The 25062-nt window shown below is 47.3% G+C and overlaps 1 protein-coding gene across 3 annotated transcripts in view; it reads right to left on the reverse strand.

The window, feature by feature from the left end:
• The window catches only part of LOC138664640 (NXPE family member 2-like), a 353512-nt gene that overhangs the window by 207915 nt on the left and 120535 nt on the right, over window positions 1-25062 (reverse strand). For 2 of the 3 annotated variants that reach the window (XM_069751522.1, XM_069751520.1), the window contains exon 2: window positions 17298-17350. The exons of the other annotated variant lie outside the window; for it this stretch is intronic. The gene's annotated coding sequence lies outside the window, so the exon portion shown is untranslated. The remainder of the gene's footprint in view (window positions 1-17297; window positions 17351-25062) is intronic. 3 annotated transcript variants of the gene reach the window in all.

The following is a 25062-nucleotide window of genomic DNA, read 5'->3' on the forward strand; positions in this document are numbered from 1 at the left end:
AAGATCCTTCTAGTGTGGTCCAAGTCCCTACTGGAATATGGCTTCAGGAGATTTTCACACATCTGGAAGGCCTCATCCCCAACCATAACAAATGGCAGTGGTGGGCCTTGAGTGTTGGGGAGAGGCTGTGGAGGGGGAAAATTAAAATTGTTGCCATACACACGACAGCCCATATCCGAGCTCTTAAAAGTCTGGGAATCATTGCCACGGCCAAAAGCTCCAATGTCCACGGCGATGAAGCGACACTCCGCATCCGCTATTGCCATGAGCACTACCGAAAAATATTTTTTGTAGTTAAAAAACTCAGATCCGGTTCTGGCAGGTTTGATAATGCGGATGTGCTTTCCATCCACCGCCCCTAAACAGTTGGGGAAATCACACACGTTCAAAAATTTAACAGAAATTTCACGCTACATGTCCACGGTGGGTACTGGTATAAACTCCTCACGGAGTACATTCCATAACGCACGACAAGTGTCCACAACAATTCCGGACAGGGTTGAGATTCCAAGGAATTGGAAGTGGAGGGAAGATAAACGCTCTCCTGTGGCAAGAAATCTAGAAGAAAAAGAAACAAAAAAACATTTAAAATCTACTCTTTTTATGGTGTGTTTAAAAATAAGAAAAAGAAAAAAACAACATAAAATACATGTCATAACCAAAAATTTGACGGTCATTGGTTTAGTTTTGGAACGTACCGTAATGTCACTAGCAGACGTTCCTCGGGTGGAATCGCTCTACGGAGCCGTGTGTCCTGTCGCTGTATGGATCCTTGGACACGAGACAGTAAATCCCAGAAAGATTCTTGTGACATTCTCGTGTAATCCTGGAATTTCTCCGGGTTGGCATTCAGCTCCGCATAGAGCGTGTGATATGCTCCACGGCTCTCACGCACTTCAATGATGGGGTGCCTCCAAAAACGCCTACGCTGTCTCCTTCTCCATCTTTGGCGGTTTCGGTCTTGCTCCCAAGCAAAAACACAGGCCAGAGCAATCTTGAAGCTGAAATCCAGTTTGAAATAAAAGCTCTCCATGGAAAGATCCATCATGACACCGGAAACAGTAGCAAGCTGTGAAAATTTCTGTACCCATAGGGTCAATATATTGAGAGACTATCATATACGCCCTCTCTATTCCCATTGGTGGTGTCTGGTTACCTTTTTTTTTTTTTGGGAAATGCTTTAAAAAACGCAAACGCATGCAAAAACGCATGTAAACGCGTGTAAACGCTGCGTTTTTTTGACGCATGCGTTAAACGCATGCATAAAAAAAACGCAGCGTTTACACGCGTTTACATGCGTTTTTGCACAATGCGTTTTTTTTTAAAACGCATGCGTTCAAAAACGCAAGTGTGAAACCAGCCTAACAAAGCCACTATATGTATCTTTTCAGAAACTAACAAGAAGAGTGTGTATATATTTTTTGCATTTGATGGTCTTTTATATTCTTCCACTAGGTGGAGACATTGTGCAGTTACATATCCATTCTATTCTTGAAAACAGACATAGTACAATTTCTTTCCATCTAAAACCTGTATAATTGCCCCATAGGAACCCATATGTATTCTAATGTTTTCATGGACTATATTTCTACATTGTTCACATATTTGTGCTTACCGTTAACAGTTTTTGCAGTAGATCCCCTTTTTCATTTTGTTTTTATACTATTTGTCTATTTACATATATGTTTAATAAAATTATATACTTTTATTCAATTCTTGTATCATTGGTATTTTTCATGGGAGCACTTCTGTTGGCTTTGTCAAACATTTCTTGCTATTCCCATAGACTTACATGACCTGCTTAGGCTATTAAAAAATGGAGAATGTTGACCCCAATGTAGATATGAAGCAGTAAAAAGACTTATTTACCTAAAAATTCAATTTTATTATAAAAGCTAAAAGGTTTAATGGGCAACAATACAATAAATAATCAATAAAAGTTATAGTAGTAGGTCAAATTGTGACAAGAAGGACACATGAATCTCATCAGTAATTTGCTACCAAAAAAAGGTTTTTAGATATTAGTAAAAAAAAGATTGCTGACAATTAGAAACAATCCACAGGAAAAGTTCATTAAATGATCTCACAGTAGTAATATAGTCCAGCCACTAGGTGGCACTCAAATGCAATTGTGCACAGAATATACAGGGTGGGCCATTTATATGGATACACCTAAATAAAATGGGAACGGTTGGTGATATCAACTTCCTGTTTGTGGCACATTAGTATATGGGAGGGGGAAAACTTTTCAAGGTGGTCGGTGACCATGACAGCCATTTTGGATCCAACTTAATTTTTTCCCATAGGAAGAGGGTCATGTGACACATCAATTTTATTGAGAATTTCACAAGAAAAACAATGGTGTGCTTGGTTTTAGCATAACTTTATTCTTTCATGAGTTATTTACAAGTTTATTACCACTTATAAAATGTGTTCAAAGTGCTGCCCATTGTGTTGGATTGTCAACATCGCAGAAGAAATGCTAGCACAGGCTTGCAGTATCCATTGTTTCAGATGCTGGGGTCGTCTGAAGACAATTGTCTATGCTGTGAAGATGCGAAATGTGCAGCATCCAAACCAACGGATACTGGAAGCCTGTGCTAGCATTTCTTCACTCTACAAACATTGGCTGGTGCTTGGTGTAGCACCATTGTCTCTGCATCCCCTTCCCTGGCAGAGACACTGATGCTCTCACTGATGCAGTGCTGCGCCTCCTGCTCCGCCTTCTGCCTTGTCTCCGGCGCCTCTGCTCTCCACTTCCCACCCCCTGAAGAGGCACCGACATACTCACAGCCATGGTCCCACACCCCATTCTCGTTCTACTGCAGCTGCATGGGATCAGCACACTGTTCGTAGATCCCACAGCACAGTGCTTAGGGTGCGTGCGGTCCCGGCATTTTAAATGGATAGCGCGCATCGTCCTAAAGTGTCCCCAGCCAATGGCTGGGGAGCTCTTATTATTTAAGGCCCCTCCATCAGATGGGAGGTGCCTGTGCAATGTTGTACGCGTGTTTCTAATATTCCTATCAGTTCTCAGGTCGCAGCACTACTTTTCCTGAATACCAGCCTGTCTATCAGCAGTGCCCGCCAGTCTGTCTTCCAGCTGTATCCACCAGCCTGCCTATCCACGGCTCCAGCCTGCACCTGCCAGTGCTTATCCTATCATCTGCCGGTCTCGTCAGCATCCGTGGTATCTGTCACCTTACCCCGCCTGCCTGCATCTATTAGATTTCACCTCGGGCCACCACAGCCATCCATTCCTAAGAGGTCAGCTGCCTTCTACCTAAGCTCAGTCCTGGGGTAGCACCTGAATCACATCCCTTATCTATCCTCGGATCTCGGTGTTGTACGCTGCAGTGTATCCGTGGTCAGATTGGGAGAGGCTTCTAGTTACGCCCCTCTGGGCTCTCCTTGGGCTCAGGCACAGTGGTTCCTCCACCGAACCTGTTACACTTGGATTTAATGCTCAAATCCTCACTCTGTATGTTTAATGCCTGTTACACAACCAATAAACATGCGGGGATTGCTTGCCAGTCACTGTAATGCTGCACCCATTTTGGTAGTGGCATTACTGTGATCGGCTGGCAGCATTACATCAAAACAGGTTATAAAAGGACAGGCGACACCACGCTCGACACACTGACACCATTGCACAGCTCACAGACAATTCTGATTGAAGGGAGAGAGTAGTTGTCCAGGCCTGTATGCCCGGTTTTAGGAATCAGAGTCCTCTAGTAGTGATAGTTTTCTGAACCATCATAGTAAAAGTTTTTCTAAAGGCTAATCTTCTGCATCGCTGTTTCTATACTGTACAGGCACATCAGTTCGTTGCTAAATATATTTCTCTGTGCGTGATTAAATTTTTGGGGAGGGTTAAAAAAATTTACTATATTGTCAACCATACAGTTTAACGGGCTTTGTGTTACATTACTGAGGTATTAAACTCCAAAAAATGGTCACAAAAATTTACTGGATTGAAATTGTCATCCAGACAGTTTAATATGCTTTGTATTAAATTACTGTCTTTTTCAGCTAAAAAATGATATACCTGCTGCAGGTGAACACTTCTTTTTCTAAAAATTGACTATTGTCATCCATACAGTTTAATCTGCTTTTTGTGAAAGTATGGGGGTTTGAAATTTTAAAAAAATGCTTTGCCTGCTACAGATGACCACATTTTCTGGTACAGAAATCGGTTATTGTCATCCATCCAGTTTACACTGATTTGTGTGAAATTATGGAGGTTTGAAACTTAACAAAAAACACTTGGCCTGGTACAGGTGATATATTTTTCTGTTTATTAAACAGAGTAATGTTGCTTAGAATGTCAATCTCCGCAAGGAGAAACAATTAGTGATGAGCGAACATGCTCGCCACTACTCGTTACTCACCCGAGTGTCGCTTTGCTCGGCGTACTCGGCGAGTAGCGAGCATTTCCGGGATTATTCGGCAGTAACTGCAGTCTCCACCCAGCAGTTTTGGCTGACTATAGAGACCCAATCACGGTGCAGGGATTGTCTGCCAGGCCATGAAACACCGCAGCCTTCTTTGTTGTGGTCGTGCAGTGATTGGCTGTGCCACACAGCATCATCCCGAGTATAAGAATCCTGGAGCTGCCCTGCATTCTGCTCCGGATTCAGCGAGAGTAGGGAGAGCTGCTGTCAAGATAGGGTCAGAATCGTGGTTTTAGAGTTAGTGTAGGTGACCAAATACTTATTTTCCACCATAATATGCAAATAAATTGTTAAAAAAACAGACAATGTGATTTTCTGGATTTTTTTTTCTCAGTTTGTCTCCCATAGTTGAGGTCTACCTATGATGTAAATTACAGACGCCTCTCATCTTTTTAAGTGGTGAAACTTGCACTATTGCTAACTGACTAAATACTTTTTTGCCCCACTGTATCTCTGTGCTCTAAGTTTGGGCATTGGAGGGCGGTGTACTTATTTTGTGGCTGTATGACACTCTAATTCTATACAGCACTACTTAGCATAAATTAACTTTAAAAAAAGAATTGAATACAGTCTGTTAGGTCAGGCTGAGGCCTGCCTGGTGTTTGGGTTTAAAAAATCGTAGATTTGCAGGCATACTGATCACAAATTATTTTGCTAGTAATAGACATTTGTGTTGAGCATTTTAAATAGTGCAGTAGTCCATTTAAAATGGTTAAGGCAAGGTGCAAGAGACCGGGAAGTGGACGTGATGCTGATGGTGCATCCAGAGGACGAGGCCGTGGGCAAGGTGAAAGTGGGCAACAACAAAGACCCACATCTTCTCGCTCGACCCTCCTGTCCCAGTTTCCGGGGGACCGCAGCACACCACTATTGAAGCCAGAGCAGTGTGAAACGGTTGCTGGTTGGATAGCGGATAATGCTTCCAGTCACTTAGCCAATACCACCACCTTGTCTTCCACACGGTCAAGTCTGAGTAGCCGTGAGTGTGGCCAGGATATTCCTCACCCTGATCCTCTTTCCTCCCACCATTCCAAGTGCCCTGAGACAACTGATCCCACACTTGGACACTCTGAAGAGCTGTTCAGTTTTCCATTTCAAGATTCAGAAATCTCTGCCAGTCAACTTAAAGTGGGGAAAGGTGAGATCGCATTTAGAGCTGCCCAAAGCTTTGATCAGCCCCGGTCACACGAAGGCAATGGTGGGAAAGTGTCACAAGAGGTGGACGACGATGAGCCACCATTGCCAGATATTCAGGAGGAGGAGCAGGGTACGGATGTGGAAGACGAGGTGGTGGATCATATAGTGACTGACCCAACCTGGCAGGAGGACATGCATAGCGAGGAGAGCAGCACAAATGGGGAAGGAGGCATATCCCCCCAACAGGCAGGAAGAAGCAGTATGGTGGCCACAGACAGAAGACATGCATCCTTTTCCCATAACACCAACATAAGTGAAGTTGCCATTCCACCTTTGAGATCTTCCCGAGTCTGGCTATTTTTTAAAGACTCTGCCGATAACCCCAAACAGGCCATTTGCAGCACATGCCATGCCCTCATCAGCAGGTATAGCAAAACAACCAGCCTGACCACCACCAGCATGATCAGGCACATGCAAACAAAGCACCTGACTTTGTGGGCCAAACCCCAGGCTCCAGGACCACTGCCTTCTGGTCATCCCACTGCTTCTTCGACTGTTTTGCAGAGAAGCCAATCCCCAGTACACCGTGCATTTGAAGATGCCTCTAGCCCTGCACCTGTTGTGGCCCACAGTAAAGCAGCACCATCACGTCCTTGTCCCAGCACAGCGTTCAGTTGCCTATAACCCAGTCTCTGGAGCGCAAGCGGAAATGCCCAGCCAACACCCCGCAGTTCTCAATTCTAATATTTCTCTTCTGCTGGCGCTAGAAATGCTGCCTTTTAGGCTTGTTGAGATGGAAGCTTTCTGCAACCTGATGGCGGCAGCTGTCCCAAAGTACTCGGACCCCAGTCGCCACTATTTCTCCCGGCATGTGTCCCACAACATTACTTGTGCCCTCAACAATGCTGTTACTGGGAAAGTCCACTTAACCCTGGACACGTGGACAAGTGCTTGTGGGCAGGGATGGTATATCTCACTTATGGCACACTGGGTTAACATAGTGGAAGCCAGGACCTAGACGGACCTTGGGATGGAACACATACTCCCCTCACCGAGGATTGAGGGCCCTACATCAATCAGGGTTGCCCCTACAGTCTACAGCTCCTGCACTTCCTCTTCCGCCTTCTTTTCAGCCTCCATCTCTGAAATTAACCCATCAATCAGAAGCTGGAAACACTGCAGCACTGTCTCAGCCAAGCGGCAACAGGCTGTGCTGAAGCTAATCTGCTTAGGTGACAAACCGCACAATGCTGAAGAGTTGTGGACAGCGCTAAGAGAGCAGTTAGATATTTGGATGACACCGCTGAACCTACAATCAGGCATGGTCATGTGTGACAATGGCTGGAACCTGGTGGTGGCTCTGATGCAAGGTGAGCTCACACTCGTACCTTGCCTGGCCCATGTGCTTAACCTTGTGGCTCAACGTTTTCTCAAAAGCTACCCGGAGCTGCCGGATCTGCTATTGAAAGTACGCCATCTGTCTGCCCATTTTAGAAAATCAGATGCAGCTTCAGCCTCCCTTGCCATTCTTCATCAGCATTTGCAGCTTCCGACTCACTGACTGGTGTCTGATGTGGATTTGTGAGCAAAAGAGAGCAGTTGTTGACTACCAGCATCAACAAGGCCATTGATATTCAGGTCAGACTCCACACATAAGACGTCATGAATGGACATGGATGTCAGACATACAGTATGTACCATCCTCCGAAAATTTGAGGACGGCACCAAGATGGTGAGCGGCGATGATGCCATAATTACCGTCACCATCCCGCTTCTCTGTATTCTGAAAACCTCTCTGCTCACAATTAAAGAGGATGCATTGCAGGCGGAGCATGAGGACGTGGAGCAAGCAACCACACAGGGTGATTACACTCAGTCCAGCCTCATGTCATCATAATGTGGATTGGTAGACAATGAGGAGTGGGAGGAGGAAGAACTGGAGCTGTTTTCATGCGCTATAGACGGTACTACAAGCACAGCTGTCATACCGTCTATTCAGCAGGGAAGGCCTGAGGACAGGGAGGAGGAGTATGAGGAGGAGGAGAACAGCATGGTCATCATCTTCTTGGTGAGGACACAGAAGTCTTGCCTGTTAGCAGTCTGGCACGCGTGGCTGACTTTATGTTGTGCGACGTTTCCCGTGACCCTCACATTATTAAAACTTTCAGTGACAATCATTAGTGGTTGGTGACAAAGTGAAGTTTCAATCTCTTCTTCCAGAGGCAGACAGGTGTACTAAAATGTCCAGGTGCCCGAGTCACATGAGGCCTTGGAGGTGTCACGAGCGGGATCTAAGTCCAGGACCGCTCGTGCACTCAAGGTTTGTCATATCTGCCGGCAGTCAGTACATCTTGCCTCCAGATGTTCCAGCGGTTGGGAAAACGTCAGCGTCTAGTGGTTGTAGGAGGAGGTACACTAGACATGGCAACGTTTTCCTCCAAACTGTCCTTTAAGGAGACAAGTACCATATGCCCATCCACTCATACGGTAGAGCTTTGCATGGATTCCGGGGCGGAGGGCAATTTTTTGTCATCTGCCTTCGCCCAACGACACTCAATAACCCTGGTGATGCTCACCAAGCCAGTGACCATACGAGTGGTGAATGGGTCGACACTGCCCTCACAGATAACACACCAGACCATCCCATTTACTCTTTCTATGTCGCCATCTCATCAGGAGATTATTTCCTTAGTCGACATTCCTGAGGGAATTGATGAGGTCCTGTTAGGGATACCTTGGCTACGTTACCACTCCCCACATATAAGAATGGTCCACAGGCAGAATTTTGGGATGGAGGGAATCTTGTGAAGGTAGATGTGTGTTCAGGTTGCTACTACTAAGGTACCCGCAGATCTTTTCTCTCTCCCCTAGTACTATGTGACCGTGTTCTCCAAAAGGACTGCGGAGACCCTTCCGCCTCACCGCCTCTATGACTGTCCTATTGACTTCTTGCCTGGTGCTGAGCCTCCTCGGGGTCGAGTCTACCTTTTATCTCTCACGGAGATGGAGGAAATGTCTCAGTACATCCAGGAGAATCTGGCAAGAGGATTCAATAGGAAGTTAGTGTCACCTGCAGGGACGGGTTTCTTCTTTGTGCAGAAGAAGAACGGAGAACTACATCCATGCATAGACTATAGGGCTCTTAACGCCATCACCGTTAAGAATAAATACCCTCTGCCCCTGATATCTGAGCTCTTCGATAGGCTACGGGGAGCAACGGTATTTACTAAACTAGATCTGTGGGGTGCTTACAACCTGATTCGCATCCGTGAGGGGGACGAATGGAAGACGGCTTTTAACACCAGGGATGGGCACTATGAATACCTGGTGATGCCCTTCAGGCTCTGTAATGCCCAGCTATTTTCCAAGACTTTGTGAATGATATCTTCTGGGATATGCTCACCTCCTCGGTCGTAGTCTATTTGGATGATATTCTCATCTACTCTCCAGATAATGACTCCCACCGGAAAGATGTTTGCAAAGTCTTCGACCTCTTACGGGCAAACTCCCTTTACGCCAAGTTGGAGAAGTGTGTGTTTGAGCTGGAGTCCTTACCTATCCTTGCCTATATCATCTCCACCCAGTGTTTGGCTGTGATGGACTGGCAGGAATCTCATTCTCTCAAAGCGGTGCAGCGCTCTATGGGGTTCATTAACTATTATCGCCAGTTCATTCCTCATTTCTCATCTTTGGTAGCCCTCACCAAGAAGGGAGCAAATCCCAAATTGAGGTCGGAGGAGGTCTCCAAGGCCTTCCTCTCTATTAAGTCTCATTTTGCTATCGCTCACATCCTAAATTGCCCCGATGTAGATAAGCCGTTTATAATGGAGGTGGATGCCTCATCCGTCGGTGCTGGAGCAGTCCTCTTCCAAAAGGATGCTCAAGGTCGGAATCATCCTTGCTTCTTCTTCTCCAAGACCTTCACACTGGCGGAGAGGAATTATTCCATCAGGGACAGGTAGTTGCTAGCCATGAAGTTGGCTTTCTCAGAGTGGAGGCACCTCCTGGTGGGGGCTCGCTTTACCTTCCAAGTCTACACCGACCACAAAAATTTGGTGTATATACAGACTGCCCAGCAGCTAAATTCTCGCCAGGCTAGATGGTCCCTGTTCTTCTCCCAGTTCCATTTCACCCTCCATTTTCTCTCCAGGGAGAACATTCATGCCAACACTCTCTCTCCCACTCCATAGTGTCATCAGAGGAGGAGGAGGAGCCTCGGCTTATGGTCCCTTCTGAGAGCCTGAGAACCGTGGCTCCGGTTTCGCTTGAGTCTGTGCCCCCGGGCAAGACTTTCTTACCATTTAATTTACGACTGGAGGTTCTCTCTCGGGCTCACTCGTCCAGGGTGGGTGGACATTTTGGGACCAAGAGGACATCTGAGCTACTGGCGAGGACATATTGCTGGCCGCTTATGGCCCGTGACGTCGGAGACTATATTCGGGCATGTGTCTCCTGCGCCAAGAATAAGTCTCCTCAACAATGGCCAACTGGGTTACTTTACCCACTGCTGGTGGTGGACAGGCCTTAGGAGATGGTCAGAATGGACTTTGTGGTGGGCTTACCCAAGTCCCGTAGCTGCACCATTATTATATTTTCCAAAATGGTACACTTGGTGCCTCTTCCACGGCTACTTTCTTCACGGGCTCTGGCTCTGGTGTTGTTTATTAAACACATTTTCCGCCTACACAGTATGCCGGACAAAATTGTCAGTGACCGGGGTCCCCAGTTTGCATCTCGGGGAGCTTTGTCGTCTACTGAGCATTGAGCTGAATCTCTCTTCAGCATACCATCCTGAGACGAATGGGTTGGTAGAGAGGGCCAACCAGACCTTGGTCACATATCTGCAACATTTTGTTTCAGCCTGGCAGGATGACTGGGCATCCTTGCTACCGTGGGTGAAGTTTGCGCTGAACAACGCCGACTCCACTGGGCAGACGCTGTTCCACATTAACTACGGCCAGCATCTGCGGGTTCATGTGCCTATGTCTGTGTCTTCCACCGACTCCAGGGTGGCAGACTGGTGTGTGGAGGCACGTGACATTTGGAACCACACTCAGGATGCCATCCGGGCCTTCAAGGAGAGAATGAGGTCCTCCGCCGATGCACATGGGAGCCCCGCTCCGACCTTTGCTCCTGGCGATTTAGTGTGGCTCTCCGCCCGTAACATATAGATGAATAAACTTGGCACTCAGAGTGAGAAAAAAAAGCTTCTAAATTTATTGATGCATCCAGACAAACAACACTGCTAAACGTTTTTGGTCCACACCGGACCTTCGTCAGAGCGTTTCTTTGACAATGACTGGAAATAGAAGCAGACAGGTGGCACAGAGGAGCGTCAGGGAGGGGAGATGCTGCGGTAGATATGCTGGAGGAGCGGGACCCGCTAAAAAAGAGAATGGCGCCAAGGCTAGGAGCAGAGCCTAAAGGGAGATGCAGCGCTGTGGGTCCGGAACATGAGGAGCAATGTGCCCAGCAGCAGGGAGCGACGCTCTCCGCCCGTAACATCAGGCTGCGATTTGAGTCCACTAAGTTTGCACCTCGCTACTTGGGTCCCTTCAAGGTCCTGGAACAGGTTAACCCTCTGGTCTATCGTCTGGTTCTTCCTCCACGCCTAGGCATCACCGACACCTTTCATGTGTCCCTCTTAAAGCCCGTACACATGTCCCGGTTTTCTGAGTCATTTGCCGGGACATCGGGTTCATCTACGGATGATTACAAGGTGAAGGCTATCTTGGGGTGTAAGGTGGTACGTGGCAAATTTTTTTTTTTTGAGGATTGGAAGGGATATGGCCCAGAGGACAGGTCCTGGGAGCCTGCTGAGCACATTCGAGCTCCACAGCTCATTGCTGCCTTCGAGCGGAGCAAAGTCCAAGGAGGGGGGGTAATGTTAGGTGTCGAGTTCCCGCCGCTGCACAGGAGGAATCTCGAACCACCTCCGCTGCGGTCTCCCATTCTTCTCCAGCCGCAGTTGAGCCTGCTCAGCGGAGATGTCGGTCCCAGCATCTGGCTCAGGCAGATACTGTGCGCTTGGCTACTGCTGCCCTTCCAGGCTCATCCATTGTAGCCGGTACTGGTCAGCGGTGAGCAGACGCTTCTGTGACTAAGTACTGCTTTTCTCCTTCTCAACATGCCCAAGGGAAGACCTCTCATCGGAGGTTGGGGGTCACACGCTCAGGTCCTGTAGCAGCTCCTATTGGTCCACTAGGAAGGTCCTGAAGAACCTGCAGCTATAAAAGGTTCTCATGGCCGCATGGCCATGCGCTAGTATCATTTGTTTATGGCTAATGCCAGTGGATGCTCTACCACTCTGGTTACATGTGGCGTGTCTAGATCTGGGACTGTACACTCAGGCAGGCAGCTAGCACCAGTGGGGGCAATTAGCTGCTTGGCTTAGCATCTGGTTCCTTCATGTGTGCGGTTAGCACAGAAGAGTTCCAGAGCAAGCACAACCCTAGTTAGGGTATTACTCTCTGAGTATCTTGCGACTCTGTGAAGCAACAGAGCTCGCTACTATTTCACACGGGGTGAAGTCGAACCCACGTGTGAGTTCAGCGTCCATCCGCCATTAAATAGGAGCAGGTACCATCTCTGCACGGTGGACCCCGGGCTGCGAACGCACCTCATATCTATCCCTTTATGTGGTGCGTTCCGCTAGCCTTAACAAACATGTTCCATGATGCAAAAGTCACTCAATTTTTGTACAAGGGTGTTTTTATGATGCCTGTTACAAAATTGAAACCAAAACAAATGTTACTCCACCACGGGGAAATGTCATAAAAATGAGATGTACGTATATTCTTCCCATTTATTCTTATATTCTTCATTTTACCTACACATTCCATATTTATTCATATGTTTGATTTCAGTATGATGTATCATTCTAATGTCTCCTCATTCTCCACCACTAGATCACCATGGTTAACATGTTCTGTGCTGCTACAGCCAGTCCAATTTTGGGCAAGGGAGTCTTTGATGCCCATAAAATAATTTTAAAATATGTATCCCCCATGGGGAAATGTTTGTCAGCCCATGCACTTCGCGTATGGGCATAACAAGTCTAGGAGACCCGCTCCTTTACATTGGGCCTAGTTTTTAATGAGGCCTTCCTCAACGTGTCATCATTCTCCACCACTAGATCACCAGGGTTAACATGTTCTATGCTGCTACAGCCAACGCACTTTTTGGCAAAGGTGTCTATGATGCTCATACAATATTTTTTTAAAATGTACCCCCCAGGGGGAAATGTTTGTGAGCCCATACACTTCGTGTATGGTCATTACATGTCTAGGAGACACACTCCTTAACATTGGGCCTATTTTTTTTTTTTTTTAAATTGTTTATTTTCAAATTTTTCAAAACAACATAAACCCATAAACAAGGTATAAAGGATACATGAATCTGAGTCATATGAGGACATAGAGAAAATAGGTACATATAAAACATGTCAGAAGTGACCCACTTTCATTTTCATTTTGTTAACCGGAGATATCAACAACTCTAAGTAAATATGCAAAAGGTTCCGGTCAAAGATGTTAGGTTACAAATTTCAGACCATGCATCCTGAGAAAAACCAGAAGGGTATCAGAACGGACATAACGTCAAAATACAACAAAAAGAAAAACAGGAAAGGGGGGTGTACCAGGGTGTGGAGTGTAATGGCTAAGAAAAAGCCAGAACTCCCTACAAAAAATCTCAGAAATAGAGGAAAAACGAGCAGGGGATGTATCTAAAGAACATACAGAGAGCGACTTAGGTAATCTTGGCTAAACGGTGAGACAAGAATAAGAAGAGTGTCTAGCATAGTTAAAACAGTTGAATCAATAAGCTGCACCCGGGTCCATCACAGTACCGTGTAAGTGGCAAGTAACATCAAAAATTATGTGTAGTTAACAAAAATAGCTAACAAAAAGCTATGGGGAGGCCTGAGAGGCCAGTTGCCATGGTAGCCATGTCTGAAAGAATTTATCATGTGTACGTGTATCCCAGCTGGACAGTTCCTCCATCCTATAGATGTCTTGGACTTTTTTGACCCATTCCCTAATGTGTGTGGGGGGGGGGGATCGTTTGTCTCCAATGTAAGTAGATCAAATGTTTAGCTGCGGCTAATAGAAGAGGAAGTAAGTCATGTTTCTTAGGATTATATGACTTCGTGGGAAGTGACAGCAGGGCCTCTTGGGGGGGTAGTCTCTGTTTTATTAGTCCAATCTGGCGGAGTCGGTTAAAGACATCATCCCAAAATTTTGTGATACTTGGGCAGGACCAGAAAATATGCGTTAAGGAGCCCCTAGACTTCATACATCTCCAACAGAGGGGAGAGTCAGAGAGGCCTAGGTGGTAGAGTGACTTGGGGGTTCTATACCACCTGGAGAGGACTTTAAAGGCATTTTCCTGCAACAAAACACATCTTGAGAACCCGTGCGAGTGACCCAAAACTTGCTCTGTTTCCTTATTGGAAAGGGATATGTTTAGTTCAGATTCCCATGAGGATATATACAGAGGTTTAAATTGAGTTTTGGGGGAAATTAGGTTGTTGTATAATTTAGATATAAATTTGGGGGGGTATGGGGTTGAGTTTGATTAGAAATTCCAACCAAAGCCAATCCGTGTTATATTGGATGTCCGACTTGAGCTTAGAGATAATGTGTTGTACGTGGTGTACTTGTAAGAAGTCTTTGGGATGCTTCTTTGCATCCTGAGGCCAATTGTCCACGCACTGAATCCGATTGGAAAGTAAGTGTGAAATTGGGAGGGCCGGCAAGGAGTTCCATAGGTCAAACGCATCTATATATTTTGGCTCAATGAGCCAGGGTATGATCCTCAGAGGCATATTATCTAGGAAAAGACATTGTGGCCAATTATTTAGTATAAGCTTTCTCCTCATAGCCAGGGTGTTATTAGTTATACTCTCCAATGAATTCCTTTGGGGGACGGCCGAGGTCCAGAGATATCTCTCCGCCTCTCCTCCTAGCAACAAAATTTCAAGATTAGGAATTTTTTGGTTAGTTCTAGGTTTGATCAAATTTATCCATCTGGCCAAATGAATTGCCCGATAGTAAATCCTAAAATTAAGGAGTCCAAGGCCCCCTTTCTTTTTTGGAAGTGAGAGGATTTTAAAGGGAAGTCTAGCTCTCCTGCCCCTCCACACAAACCCGTTGGCCACCCTATTAGCTTATGTGAAGAAAGACTTGGGAAGAGGAATGGGAATCATGTTCATATGGTAGAATATTTTTGGTAAAATATATGCTTTAATTATGTTTATTCTGCCGATCCACGAGAGATATGGCAGGTCATATGATTTGAGGAGTGCATGAATATTGTCTAGAAGGGGTTCAAAATTGTGTTTATAGAAAGTAGAGGGGTCTGCAGTAAGGAAGACTCCCAAATATTTCAACTTGTCGGTGAGCCATTTGAATGGGGTAGATTTTTTTAAGTTCTGAGACTACTTCATTTGATAATGAGATGTTCATAGCTTCCGATTTGTGCATATTGACTTTGAAGTTAGAGACGACTCCAAACTCGTCGAGAAGTTTCAGAATAGAGGGGAATGCAGCCTTGGGATTTGAAATCAAGATCAAAAGGTCATCCACAAAAACCGCTGTCTTAAATTCTGTTTGTTTCACTATTAGTCCCCTAATCTACTCTTCCTGCCTTATTCTCTGTACTAGAGTCTCCATAACCAAGACAAAGAGGGTGGGGGAGAGGGGGCAGCCTTGCCTGGTTCCATTTCCAATCTCAAAGGAGTCCGAGAGCAACCCGTTGACTCTAACCCTAGCGGTAGGGAATGAGTACAGAGTCATGATGGCACCAATTAGAGGTTGAGGGAAGTCGAACTTTCGCAAAGTGCAGACCATGTAATGCCAACTGACTCTGCCAAAGGCCTTCTCGGCGTCAGTCGAGAGCAAAGTCAACGGGATGCCGGAGCGCCTGGCATGTGAGATGGCCAAGAGAATTTTTGTGGCATTGTCCTTGCCCTCTCGACCCCTAACAAAACCCACTTGGTCAGGGTGAATTAAAGACTCTAGAACGGTGTTGATCCTAGATGCAAGGATTTTTGCCCAAAGTTTTAAGTCTGAATTTAATAAAGATATAGGGTGATAGTTGCCACATTGGCTCCCGTCTCTCCTGTCCTTGGGGATAACAGAAATATGTGCCTCCAAGGTCTGTTTGGTTGGGGGATTTCCTGCAAGAAAGGAGTTAAACAGAGAGGCCAGGTGTGGAAGGAGTACATCTGAAATTTTTTTATAATAGGACACTGGGAAACCATCTGGGCCCGGAGTCTTATTAATTGCCATATTTTGTAAGGTGTCGCTAATTTCCTGACAGGTAACCTGGGATAGAAGAGCTGAATGATCTTTGGTTTGGATTTTTGGGAGAGAAAGCGAGGCCAAGAAATCCTGGATCTTGTCCTCCGCAGTTAGACTATCTTTCATAGGGTCGGGGGGTCTAAGTTATAGAGAGATTGGTAGTATCATCTAAACGCCTCTGCGATCTCTTCGGACCTGTTGACCTTTGTGTTGGGATTTTTGAAAATATGCTTTATAAATTTGTTCTCTTTCTGTTTTTTAAGGAGATGAGAAGTCAGTTTGCTATTTTTATTTCCATGGACATAGAATCGATATCTACAATGCATAAAGATCTTTGCGGATTTAAGATTAAGCAAGTCTTTCAATTTACCGCGCAGGGTGACTAGGTCTCGTTGCAGGCTCTGAGTATTAGTTTTCTTATGGAGGCGTTCTGTAATTGCTATCTGATGTAAGAGAGACATAATCTCATTTTCTCTTTGTTTTTTCGCGTGGGCTCCGAGTGATATGAGTTCCCCCCGGAGTACCGCTTTGTGTGCTTCCCAAATGTTAGGTGTTAATGGGCCTTCCGCAACATTTTCTATAAAATAACGCAAAATCGTATATTTTATTTTTTCTAAGTTTTGTGGATTATCCAAGAGGGATTCATTTAATCTCCAGGATGTTGCGGGGCGGGGTGAGGTGTCAATGGCGATCTCTATAAAGATCGGGGCGTGGTCAGAGATTGTAATTGAGCCTATGTTGGCAGATTTAATTAAGCTTAAAGATCGCAATTGAATCAAAAGGAGTTCAATACGGTGGTAGGATGAGTGGGGAGGGGAGAAAAAAGTATAGTCTTTCGTATTGGGGTGAATAGTACTCCAGGGGTCAATAAGATGTAAAGTAGATAATTTGTTCAGCAGACTATGCCTCAATTTTTGTGAAATGAAAGAAAGACAGCTTGAGGAGTCAATCTCAGGATTCAGGGTAATATTAAAGTCACCTCCTATGATTAGTAGTCCTTCAGTGAAAAGCTGCAACACATCCAGTGTTTTTGAGATCCACTGGGCTTGGTGTTTGTTGGGAGCGTATAAATTGGCAAATGTAACTAAGGTATTAGCTAGGTGTCCTTTAACAAATATATATCTCCCTTCGTGATCACCCAGTGTATCCCTAGGCGAGAATGGGAGACCTTTTTTTAGCACTATGCTTACTCCTTTAGATGCAGAAGAGTTGCAACTATTGAACCAGGTTGGATGGGGGAGAAAGAAGTATTAGGGACTCTGCCATTTTTAAAGTGGGTTTCTTGGAGGAAGGCTACCTGAGTTTTTTGTTTTTTTAGGAGTGAGAAAATTTGGCTTCGTTTTGCGGGTACATTTAGGCCCTTTACATTGAAAGAGGCAACTGTGATGGAACCCGAGCTCACCTGGCTATTCACACTCATCATGTTCTGAAGAGGAGTCTTCCCCACCCTGGTATCTAAAAAGAAAAGGAAAACACGTGAACAATGAACTTTGTACAATCAAACATTCGCCTAACGCAGGGGGGGATAGATGTACCAAAACATAGGCTAAGTAGTCCAAGTTGTGTTATAACCTGTTGCAGTAAGGGAATAAAAAACTTAGTATTTTAGTGTAAACTTAGAGAGGCAGACGAGCTTGTCTGGAAAACAAACAAATTGAGTAATTGCTCTATTTTTATATATGAAAAAAAAAGGAAAACAAGTGTTAGGGCTAGCGGAACGCACCAAATAATAAGACTGATAGTGTACGGTGCGTTCGTAGCCCGGGGTCCACCGTGCAGAGATGGAACCTGCTGCTGAGTAATGACGGACTATATGGCGGTACTCATAAGTATACTCGCGTGGGTTAAACTTCACCCAACGTGAAGTAAGCGATCCTGTTGCGTCACAGGGTCGCGGTACCGCACATAGAGGGCGAGCAAGCAGTCAGCGAACTTAACCCCAACTAGGATTGAAGTCCGATTAGACCCTTGCTGGCACAACACCGCAACAGGGTGTGTTAGGCAACTCTTATAATTAGAGCACCGAAGTGCGAACTGTGCCGTGCTGGCAGGCACCACTAAGCACCCAGACGTGGGTCAGGAAGCGCACTACTGGCGCGTGGCGCCGCACTGGCGGTCACAGCAATAGACGCTGATACGTGTGTGACACGTTGAGTGATTTGTCGGGCGCTAGATAGCAGCCATACTCCATACGCGAACAGTCATACAATAGGGTAGGGGTATTTAATGAACGACTTGCACTCACAACAAACACACGTATTCAATTGTACACTAGCGCATGGCCGTGCGGTCATGCGCAGTTTATATAATTGCAGGACAGGAAGTGGCCACAGAAACTTTGCCCTTCCAAGACCTGCCAAGAGGACCAATGGAATGCGCTGCAGAGCCAGAGCACATGACCCTCGATCTCCAACGGGAGATCTTGCTCTGGGCATGCTCAGTGTGCGCAAACAAGGACTTAGTCCCAGGGAAGTCCGCTCGCCGCTGACCAGCACTGACTTTAATGGCAGGAGCTGAAGAAGCAGCAGTAACTCTCTGTACAGAGTGAGAGCGAGCAAGACACTGGGAGCGACGTCCCTGCTGAGCAGACTCCACTGCGGCTGGAGGAGAATGGGAGACCGCAGCGGAGACGGATCGAGATTCCCCCTGTGCAGCAGAGAAAACTCGACTCCTAACATTACCCCCCCTCCTTGGGCCTCGCTACGCTCGAAGGCAGCAATGAGCTGTGGGGCCCTAATGTTTTCAGCAGGCTCCCAAGACCTGTCCTCTGGACCATAACCCTTCCAATCCACCAAATAAAACTTTTTGCCGCGTACCACCTTGCACCCCAAAATAGCGTTCACCTCGTAATCGTCCGTAGACGAACCCGATGTCCCGGCAGATGACTCGGAAAACCGGGACATGTATACGGGTTTCAAGAGGGACACATGAAAGGTGTCGGTGATACCCAAGCGTGGAGGAAGAGCCAGGCGGTAGACCACAGGATTAACCTGTTCGAGAACCTTGAAGGGACCCAAGTAGCGAGGAGCAAACTTAGTGGACTCAACTCGCAGCCTGATGTTACGGGCGGAGAGCTACACCAAGTCGCCAGGGGCAAAAGTCGGAGCGGGGCGCCGATGAACATCGGCGGAGGACCTCATTCTCTCCTTGGAGGCCCGAATGGCATCCTGCGTGCGATCCCAAATGTCCCGTGCCTCCACAGCCCAGTCTGCCACCCTGGGATCAGCGGAAGACACAGGCATGGGCACAGGAACACGCGGATGCTGGCCGTAATTTAAGAGGAATGGAGTCTGACCGGTAGAGTCGGCTACGGCATTGTTAAGTGCAAACTCTGCCCACGGTAGCAAGGATGCCCAGTCATCCTGTCTGGCAGAAACAAAATGTCGCAGATATGTGACCAAGGTCTGGTTGGCCCTTTCTACCAACCCATTCGTCTCGGGATGATATGCCGAAGAGAGATTTAACTCAATACTGAGTAGACGACATAGCTCCCTCCAGAATCGAGACGCACACTGGGGACTGGTCACTAACAATTTTGTCTGGCATACCGTGTAAGCGAAAGATATGCTTGATAAACAAGACAGCCAACGCCCGTGCAGATGGTAGCCGTGAAAGAGGCACCAAATGCACCATTTTGGAAAAATGATCGGTGATCACCCAGATAATGGTGCAATTACGAGACTTGGGTAAGCCAACCACAAAGTCCATCCCGACCATCTCCCAGGGCCTGTCAGCCACGGGCAGAGGATAAAGCAACCCAGCTGGCCGTTGCCGAGGAGTCTTGTTCCTGGCGCAAGAGACACACGCCCGAAACGTACTCCGCAACATCACGAGCCATATGCGGCCACCAGTATGTCCTCGCCAGTAACTCTGATGTCCTTTTAGTACCAAAATGTCCACCCACCCTGGACGAGTGCGCCCAAGAGAGAACCTCCGGTCGCAAACTAGATGGAACAAAAGTCTTGCCCGGGGGCACAGACTCCAGCGAAACCGGGGCCACAGTTCTCAAACTCTCGGTGGGGACAATAAGCCGAGGCTCCTCCTCCTCCTCCGCAGATGACACAACGGAGCGAGAGAGAGCGTCAGCCCGAATGTTCTTCTCCCCAGAAAGGAAATGGAGGGTAAAATGAAACCGGGAGAAGAATAAGGACCATCTGGCCTGGCGAGAATTCAACCGCTGAGCTGTCTGCAGATACACCAAATTTTTGTGATCTGTGAAGACTTGGAAGGGAAAACGTGCTCCCTCCAAGAGATGTCTCCACTCCGAGAAAGCCAACTTCATGGCTAGCAACTCCCTGTCCCCGATGGAATAATTCCTCTCTGCTGGTGCGAAGGTCTTGGAGAAAAAGAAGCAAGGATACTTCCGACCTTGAGCATCCTTTTGGAAGAGGGCTGCTCCAGCACCAACCTCCATGATAAATGGCTTATCAACATCGGGGCGATGAAGAATGGGAGCGCTAGCGAAGTGTGACTTTATAGAAATAAAAGCCTTGGAGACCTCCTCAGACCACAATTTGGGATTTGCCCCCTTCTTGGTGATTGCAACCAAGGGAGCTACCAAAGTTGAGAAATGCGGGATGAACTGGCGATAATAATTGATGAACCCCATAAAGCGCTGCACCGCTTTAAGAGAATGGGGTTCCTGCCAGTCCATCACAGCCTGTAGTTTGGCAGGATCCATAGCCAATCCCTGGGCTGAGATGATGTAGCGTAGGAAAGGTAAGGACTCCTGCTCAAACATACACTTCTCCAACTTGGCATAGAGGGAGTTTGCCCGTAGGAGGTCGAAGACTTTGCAAACATCTCTCCGGTGGGAGTCAATATCTGGAGAGTAGATGAGAATATCATATAGATAGACTACGACCGAGGTGGAAAGCATATCCCGGAAGATATCGTTCACAAAGTCTTGGAAAACGACTGGGACATTACAGAGCCCAAAGGGCATCACCAGATATTCATAGTGCCCATCCCTGGTGTTAAAAGCCGTCTTCCATTCGTCCCCCTCACGGATGCGAATCAGGTTGTAAGCACCCCGCAGATCTAATTTAGTAAATACCCTTGCTCCCCGAAGCCTATCGAACAGTTCAGATATCAAAGGCAAAGGGTATTTATTCTTAACGGTGATGGCGTTAAGACCCCTGTAGTCTATGCATGGACGCAATTCCCCACTCTTCTTCTGCACGAAGAAGAACCCTGCCCCAGCAGGTGACACTGACTTCCTGATGAACCCTCTTGCCAGATTTTCCTGGATGTACTGTGACATTGCCTCCGTCTCCGGGAGAGATAGCGGATAGACTCGACCCCGGGGAGGCTCAGCACCAGGCAAGAGGTCAATAGGACAGTCATAGGGGCGAAGGGGCGGAAGGGTCTCCGCCGCCTTTTTGGAGAATACGTCTGCTGTTGTGAATTCTGTGGCTGAATTCACTCCTGTGGTCACAAGTGGTACTGCAGCTTCTGAGCTTCCTCCCTCAGGTGTTCTGGTGAGCTCGTTAACTGCTTCATTACTTAACTCCGCCTGATGATGCTATCCTTGCTCCTTGTCAATGTTTCAGTGTTGGATCTGAGCTTCTCCTGATTGTTCCTGTGACCTGCTGCTCTGTATAGCTAAGTGCTTTTTGTTTTTTTGTTGCTTTTTTTCTGTCCAGCTTGTCTTTTGTTTTGCTGGAAGCTCTGAGACGCAAAGGGTGTACCGCCGTGCCGTTAGTTCGGCACGGTGGGTTTTTTTTGCCCCCTTTGCGTGGTTTTGCTTTAGGGTTTTTTGTAGACTGCAAAGTTCGCTTTACTGTCCTCGCTCTGTCCTAGAATATCGGGCCCCACTTTGCTGAATCTATTTCATCCCTACGTTTTGTCTTTTCATCTTACTCACAGTCATTATATGTGGGGGGCTGCCTTTTTCTTTGGGGAATTTCTCTGGGGCAAGTCAGGCCTATTTTTCTATCTTCAGGCTAGCTAGTTTCTTAGGCTGTGCCGAGTTGCCTAGGTAGTTGTTAGGCGCAATCCACAGCCGCTTTTAGTTGTGTTTAGGATAGGATCAGGTGTGCAGTCTACAGAGTTTCCACGTCTCAGAGCTCGTTCTTGTATTTTTGGGTATTTGTCAGATCACTGTGTGCGCTCTGATCGCTAAGCACACTGTGTTTCTGGATTGCCTTCATAACACCTGTCATTAGCAAACATAACAGTCTGCATACGACCAATACTGCTTGGGGAGAGAGGAAAGATCTGCGGGTACCTCAGTTGTAGCTACCTGAACGCACTCCCTCTGACACCTACCCCCACAAGATTCACCCCATCCCAGAATTCTGCCTGAGGACCACTCAATATGAGGAGAGTGGTACCGTAGCCAAGGTATTCCCAACAGGACTTCATCAATTCCCTCTGGAATGATGAGCAGGGAAATAATCTCCTGATGAGATGGCGACATGGACAAAGTAAAAGGGATGGTCTGGTGAGTTATCTGTGAGGGCAGAGTCGACCCATTCACCACTCGTACTGTTACAGGTTGAGCTAGCATAACCAGAGGTATTGCGTGGCGTTGGGCGAAGGCAGAAGACATAAAATTGCCCTCCGCCCCAGAATCCACGCAGAGCTCTACCGAGTGGGAGAATGAGCCTATAGTAATTGTCCCCTTAAAGGACAATTTAGAGGCAAACGTCGTTGTGTCTAGTGTACCTCCACCTACGACCACTAGACGCTGACGTTTCCTCGACCACTGAGGACATCTGGTGGCTAAATGTCCAGACTGCTGGCAAACATGACAGACCCTGAGTGCGCAAGTGGTCTGGGACTTAGGTCCCGCTTGTGACACTTCCCTGGCCTCATGTGACTCAGGAACCAGGACCGGAGATTCCAGAGGTTTGGCGAAAGTAGGAGCCAGCCGAAACCTCTGCCTACACTGGGCTCGCTCTAACCTCCACTCGTTAAAACGGAGGTCAATTCGAGTGGAGACTGTTATTAACTCCTCCAGTGTGGCAGGAATCTCCCTAGTGGCCAGAGCGTCCTTAATGTGGTCAGCCAGGCCCCTCCAAAATATGGGGATAAGAGCTTTATCCGACCATTCCAGCTCAGATGCTAAAGTGCGGAATTGGACCGCAAAATGACTGACCAGGGACTCACCCTGAGTTAATGCCAGCAGTTGGAGCGCAGTGTCATGGGTGACTTGAGGTCCTAAAAAGACCTGTTTTAAAGTGCTCAAAAACAGAGGAGCACTCTGCACCACATGATCGCCATGCTCCCACAGCGGCGTAGCCCATTCCAACGCCCTGTCCGACAATAGAGACACAATAAATCCCACCTTAGCCCGCTCTGTGGGGAAACGTGCAGCCAGAAGCTCGAGATGAATAGAGCACTGACTCACGAATCCCCTACAAAATTTGCTATTACCAGAAAATTTTTCTGGCAGCGGGAGGCGAGAAAATGTCGGAACAGGGGTGGCAATGGACAAAGTTGCTGCAGCCACGCTGGCAGCCTGTACAGCAACTGCGGTAACATCCACAGCTGAGGTTGCGCTCTCGAGAGCCGCCAACCTACCCTCCAGCTGCTGTATATACCGCAGGGATTGCTGTTTGTCCGTCATCACTAGCCAGACCCTGGCGCTAGTGTAATGTTAGGGCTAGCGGAACGCACCAAATAATAAGACTGATAGTGTACGGTGCGTTCGTAGCCCGGGGTCCACCGTGCAGAGATGGAACCTGCTGCTGAGTAATGACGGACTATATGGCGGTACTCATAAGTATACTCGCGTGGGTTAAACTTCACCCAACGTGAAGGAAGCGATCCTGTTGCGTCACAGGGTCGTGGTACCGCACATAGAGGGCGAGCAAGCAGTCAGCGAACTTAACCCCAACTAGGATTGAAGTCCGATTAGACCCTTGCTGGCACAACACCGCAACAGGGTGTGTTAGGCAACTCTTATAATTAGAGCACCGAAGTGCGAACTGTGCCGTGCTGGCAGGCACCACTAAGCACCCAGACGTGGGTCAGGAAGCGCACTACTGGCGCGTGGCGCCGCACTGGCGGTCACAGCAATAGACGCTGATACGTGTGTGACACGTTGAGTGATTTGTCGGGCGCTAGATAGCAGCCATACTCCATACGCGAACAGTCATACAATAGGGTAGGGGTATTTAATGAACGACTTGCACTCACAACAAACACACGTATTCAATTGTACACTAGCGCATGGCCGTGCGGTCATGCGCAGTTTATATAATTGCAGGACAGGAAGTGGCCACAGAAACTTTGCCCTTCCAAGACCTGCCAAGAGGACCAATGGAATGCGCTACAGAGCCAGAGCACATGACCCTCGATCTCCAACGGGAGATCTTGCTCTGGGCATGCTCAGTGTGCGCAAACAAGGACTTAGTCCCAGGGAAGTCCGCTCGCCGCTGACCAGCACTGACTTTAATGGAAGGAGCTGAAGAAGCAGCAGTAACTCTCTGTACAGAGTGAGAGCGAGCAAGACACTGGGAGCGACGTCCCTGCTGAGCAGACTCCACTGCGGCTGGAGGAGAATGGGAGACCGCAGCGGAGACGGATCGAGATTCCCCCTGTGCAGCAGAGGAAACTCGACTCCTAACAACAAGATTTTCATGGTGGATGTTTCTTGACTTTAGGGGAGGTGTGTTTCTTCTTTTGAGACCACTTCAATGGTTTCTTCAACGGGGGTAAGCTCCAATTGGAGTCAACTGGCATCCAGGAAGGTATATCGATTGGTGAAATGTCCAGAATCTCCCAGGCTTTCTGAAGATCCTCTGGAGTGCGAATTGTAATTTGACGGCTAGCAACGTTTATTGCCAGGCCGAAGGGGAACAGCCACTTATATGTCAAGTTTTTGGCCTTCAGGGCAGAAAGAAGGGGTCTGAGGATCCGTCTCTTTGCTAGAGTGGATGGAGCTAAGTCTTGAAAGAGTTGAAGTTGTGAGTTGTCATAAGGAATTTTTTCCTGTTCTCTCGCACTTGTTAGGATGGCGGCTGTATCTACGTAACTAAGAAGACCACAGATAATGTCTCTGGGTGGTTCCTCTACTTTTGGTTTTGGCCGTAAAGCACGGTGAACTCTTTCAATTGTAATTTTTGAGGCCCTTTCTGAACCTAGTAGGTTAGCAAATATTTCTCTAGCCACCTTATCTAGGGCTTCCCGGGCAAAGGATTCTGGAACACCTCTTATCC

This window comes from Ranitomeya imitator, chromosome 2, assembly GCF_032444005.1.
Source record: "Ranitomeya imitator isolate aRanImi1 chromosome 2, aRanImi1.pri, whole genome shotgun sequence".
Taxonomy (NCBI): Eukaryota; Metazoa; Chordata; class Amphibia; order Anura; family Dendrobatidae; genus Ranitomeya; species Ranitomeya imitator.